Source organism: Solanum pennellii, chromosome 7 (assembly GCF_001406875.1).
Source record: "Solanum pennellii chromosome 7, SPENNV200".
NCBI classification, from domain to species: domain Eukaryota; kingdom Viridiplantae; phylum Streptophyta; class Magnoliopsida; order Solanales; family Solanaceae; genus Solanum; species Solanum pennellii.
This window is the reverse complement of record NC_028643.1, coordinates 72,808,291-72,814,290: the sequence shown is the minus strand read 5'-3', so window position 1 is coordinate 72,814,290 and position 6,000 is coordinate 72,808,291.

The window sequence follows — 6,000 nt, the reverse complement described above, 5'->3', positions numbered from 1 at the left end:
CCCGACTTTTAACTGGAAGTTGAAGCCCAATTGAATATTTTTCTAATTTAGTATTGGGCCCAAAAATATAAATTTGAATATGTTTGGAGAACCTTAAAGAAATTACACTAATTTAGGAACTAATTATTTAGGTACACTCTAATTTATAATATTATGAATTGTACTAGATTTTGATACGTTCAGATACATATATCTCAAGTTACTTAAGGTCAAAATTAGATATAATTTGTTTTGGATACATATTCACTATCTAAAAAACATACACAATTCCCATCTTGCTCGTCTCTCTCCCTATTTTAGTGTAGGCATAATACATAAATATGACCCTTAATTTGGCGTTAGTTAGCAACTATGACCCTTAACTTTGGATATATACAAGCAGACACTTAAACTTGTATAAAATTGAACAAGTAGAAAACGTGTCCTAAATTGCATGATATACGTAGGACATAAATTTTTCATGTAGGGTGTCATGTAGGATAACGTGTCAATTTGTTCTATTTTAAACAAGTTTAAGTGTCTACTTGTGAACATCTAAAGTTAAGTTTTATAGTTGTCAATTGACGTTTAGTTGAAGATCATATTTATATATTATGTCTTTAGTGTATCTTGTAGTAAAAAAATATATATATATATATATATCAAGGTATATCTCTCTCAGTATGTAATAAAGTATAATATGGTACACATATATGTCTAATAAGATAGTTTTCCTTTGGTAAAACCAGTTAACACGGGTCATTTGCACTTCCGCTCATATTTTGTGTTGGTCTTAAATTCTTACCCTTTAAAGTAAATATTTTATGGAGTATAATTTTATATTATAATATTTTAAAATTCATGCCCATTAAATATAAGTATGATTTATATAGATAAAATTAAAATTATAAGTACTTATTTAAAAATCAAGAGAACAATATTCAAATGGAAAAGACAAAGCTAGTACTTCTTTTTTCTCACTTTGGATTATGAAAGGGACAAAGGTAGTACATGATATGACTTGATTAGAAGGGAAACTGGAAGATGTAACGGCTCGTTTGGTTAGTAGATAATGATAATTATTTTTTTTTATTAAAAATATCTATAAAATTATTTCGTTTTGCTTCAATAATAAAAATTGTTTTCTTCTATAATTCTATAAATATAATAACAATAGACTAAATTATTTGTGTTAAATTAAATTTTTTTTATTAAATATCTTAATTTATGACATATTATATCTATCTTTATCATACAAACCAAACGAATCGTAAACGAAAAAAATGAGGAGACGTGGATAAGATATGCTATTGTACTTCTTTGTTACTCTAGTTCTTTAGTGACCCTTTAATTTGTGGCCATAAAATTAACAAATGGATCTCACAAGAAATATTGTAGAAATAGTGAATACTATATATATTTAGATAAATACGAAAATTTTATGTATGATCATTGAATTTTTTTTAATTGTATCAAAATTTGCTAAATTGTTAAGGTACTATAACTAAACTAATTGTAATAGCCAAAATTTATTAATTATTTGATATGAACATTTAAAATGCACACTTTTAAAAGTTTAAACTCTGCTTATAATAATTAATTTAAGAGAATGTTTTAAGCCTAAATTTTCTTTTAATAAATCATCATCATCATCTCAAAAGAACTCTATTATTAAAAAAATATTCTTAAACCTATTAAGAAAGAAGGATCACGTCAAGTCGAAAATTTTATTTTAACGCTATTTAAAGGACCATTTTATTATTCTTAAATAGTTAAAATTATTTTTAATGTATATATTATAGAGTTCGTACAATAGAGTACGTCCAATTTCACAGCTGGTTATATATACCATACATATCCTAAAATGCCGAAATTTAATTTGTACTAAAAATAATTTTAATATATTTTGACCTATATTCCCAATTAAAACCACGGTTTTTATGAGGACACACCATAAACAGTAATTTTTTTTTAAAAAAAGAAGTTATTCACATCAATGTTCCATCAAATTAATATATGTAATATAGTAGTATTTTTAAATTAATTGAATATTTTAAATAAAAAAGTTTATATATTAAAAATTATATGAAAAGTATTATAAATTTCATTTTTTAAAATATTACTATGGTGAAAAAGTACATTATAAAATGTTAGTCAATATTATTATTATTTGAGTTAAAAAAAAACTATGACAATTGAAAATAAACAGAGATAACAATTGACTCAGACTTTATTATTAACTTATTTTAAGCATTTATAAGCTAAAATAACTTTTAAACACAAACATCGATGCGCGTAGTATATATATATATATATATATATATATATGGTGTTATCAAAGACAATATGACAATTCTATTTGAGGACCCCAAATGTACCAAAAAGAATCTGATCCAAATAGAATTTATCACACTTTAAGATAAGATAGTGTTATATAAATAGACTGTGTTTCCTGTTTTAGATCCTGCTTATATCCTATCTTAAAATGCCACAATAATTTTCTAATAATTTTGGATGTACGTTATTATTACACATCTTTTTAAAAAAAATAAAAAATTTATGTGCTTGTTACTAGTGCTTGAACACAAAAATCATTTAGCATATTTTATGAAGTCATTTGCTGGTAATATAAAGATATTTTTGAATTAAAATATTAATTATAGATTAAACTATAAACGAAGAGAATTTCTGCTAATTTTATATAATTTAAAGATATTTTTAATTAAAAGAAATTTCATTTTATGAATTAAAGACACGAAATAATAAATGGAGCTTTATATGAAACAGTTGATTAAAGAAAGAAATTCTGTTTAGGAGACAATTTGATACTCATTCGTGTACCTTATAAAGTTTTTGAGTATATATTATTTTTTTAATATAAGAATATTCTGCCTTTATATATATAATTATATATACCTTAGGATAATCCAATAAAATAGACTCCACTTCATAATGTTGTCTGTACTTTTTTATATCCAAAAATTCCATTATTCAGTTCAGAAACAGAGCCCCAAATTTATTTATTTTTTAATAGGATATCGAATTAAAAATTGCGTCAATTTAATTGTTTAGATTGTCATTTTGTCTCTTATTTCGATGAGTGTTGTTAGTTTAAATATTATTTTAATATTTATATTTTATTATATATTATATTGGTTTGTTTAATTTGATTTTTAGATAAAATGAAAAGTCATATTTTATAATGATTAGTATAAAATAATTAAGTAGTTGTTATAAATCCATTGAATTGTGTGGATTGTCCTTTAGATATACTCAAGACTTAATTGTATTCATGTATACATGTTTCCAAGGTGATAAGAACCATTTGGATAACTATGTACCTACTAATTGGGCATTTATCATGAGGGCTTTTGGGGTGATATCTCAACTCTATAAATAGAGATATCATTCACCTTTTGTTATATACGCTTGAATAAGAAGAAAGTCTTATCTTCCATCTTACTTCTCTTGTCTTCTCTTTATGATTATATTCTTATGAGCTTAATTTTATAACACGTTATCAGCACGAGTCTCTATCTAATTGAGAGTGAGTTCTTGTTTTTCTTTAGCTCATATTTTGGTTGATCTCGTTATGAAGATCAAAGTATTATATGCATAAAATCAGGTATATATTTTCTAAAATATTTTATGATTTAGAATAAAATAGTATTCAATCACTAACAATTATCAGGAACCGAAGACATATACTATACTGGTTGAATATGACATGCTATACAAAACTTCTTAAATAGAAGAAGGTATAAAATTTTAATAGCATGAATTTGAATGTTATTTTGATTGTTTTGAAAGACTCAAAGGGTGAGTCATGTTGTACTTCGGTTTATTATACCGTTGGTTAAGGGTAAGACGATGGATTCAAGTTTCATCGCACCAAAAGGGTAAGACATCAGGTTAAAGTCCGGATGCACCATAATGAAAAATATTTGAGGATAAGACGATAGATTCAAGTTCTATCGCACCAAAAGGGTAAGACATCAATTTGAGTTTTGATGCACCGTGATTGGGTTCAAGTCCCACAGAATTATGGCGTAACACGCCTTATATGGATAAGACATTGAGTTTGAGTCAATGCACCATAGTGATGATATAATGATGACTAAGGCTTTGATAAAAAGTCTTGAAATTCGTCCTATTGAATTTGCTCCATTCCTTGAAAAGAATGTGGTAGCAACATATGATAATTTTAAAATCACATGTTCACTTGTTCCATTCTATCGTATGAATGTGGTAGCAGTAAATAGTTAGTCTGAAAAATGACAAATGATTAACGATATGAAAAAAGGCATGAAGGGACGGAATTATAATAGTCATCATTGTGGTAATTATAAAAGGAAGAACACTATGGGTTCTCCAATAGTCCTTCGAAATGTGAAGGCAGTTTTCATTATCAAAATGGTATGAAAGGTCATTAGACTTGTGAATGTTGTCAACCCAATAATTTGACAAGTTTATAAATCCTCTATCATGATAAAAGAAGATAAAGTGATGGTACACTTGATCTTTCAAAGTGATGTTGAGGTGTGTCATGGAAATATGATGAATTTTAAAGCCATGACAATGTGCTTATAATGCAATTTATGAAGTACATATAAAGTTCATTCCTTGAAGAGAATGTGACTTGTGATAAGTATCGTGAATGCTCGACCATTCTATAAGAGAATGGGTCCAGATGTGATAAAATCATTATGGGTTGGATATATGCCACAACTCACCTCTATGGAAGGTTTGAGAAAAAATAATATATGTCACTTCTCATCTCTACGGGAGATTTGAGAGGAAATAAATTTATTTGGCAGAAATGGCTAATTGTATTGTACGTTTTATACGTCACTATGGTATGTTTATTGTGAACTACCGAAAGGGCAAAAGAAAGAAATAGTTCTTGCCTATAAGGATTGTAGTCATTATTGTGTGGCAATACAAATTTGTCATTGGTTGTGTACCTATGGTACAACAAAAGTAAAGCAAGAAAGACGTCTTGCTCGTAATGATTTTGACCATGACAATAATAATATAATTTCCTCCTTGAAGGAGATGCTCACCATAGGGATGGTGTCATGCAATATGTGATAGTACACAAAATTAATTGCAAGCTCTAACGAGTTGTGCTATTATCAGAGGAATAATATTGGGGTTGTAGTAAGTCTCAAAAGAAACTTTTTAAGTTTCGGATGAATTGAAAATAAATATTGAGACTATAAATCACTACAACCGAAGAGGGTTTAAATGTTTATGTAAAAGATTACCCCACTTTTCCTCTTGTTTGTTCCATACAAACATGTACATGCTGATGAAATCACATGTAAAAGTAAACTATAAGTGTACTAAAATAAATATCAGTTGGCATGACTGGTTGACCATTCTGATTAAATGTGATGCAAACATGATTGAGAATTCAGGTGATTTATATGATGAAGAAATAAAGATTCTTCAAGAATTCTCTTGTGTTGCTTGTTCTCTTGATAAAATGATTATTGTACCAGCTAAGGTTAGGATTGTAATCCCCTAATATTTTTGGAACATATAAAAGGGTGAATATGAGTCTGTTCACCTGTCATGTGGATCATTTACAACTATATTATTGATGCATCTATGCGATGGTCACATGTATTTTGTTGTCAACTTATAAATTGGTTTTTGTAAGGTTGTTTGCTCGAATTGTTAAAATTAAGAGCACAGTTCCAAACTACGAAATTATATTGATAATGCTGGTTGATTTAGCAGAAATTGTATGCCTCTAATTATAGCTAAATAATGGTTATGAGAACAAAAGTCCCAAATAAGATTTGGTATGAGATAATTTTATTTAACATGTAGCAACATATGTATGCATCAAACCAAGAAGGTTTCCCTATTAAAATTGGTTCAGGGTCAGGAATCATATAATTTTCATCTAAAATATTGAATGTGCGGTTATGATTTTAATTGCTCCACCACGCAAAAAGATGAACTTCCAAATTAGGTTGGAGAATGTTAGATTTTCTAACATTAGGGGGAGAG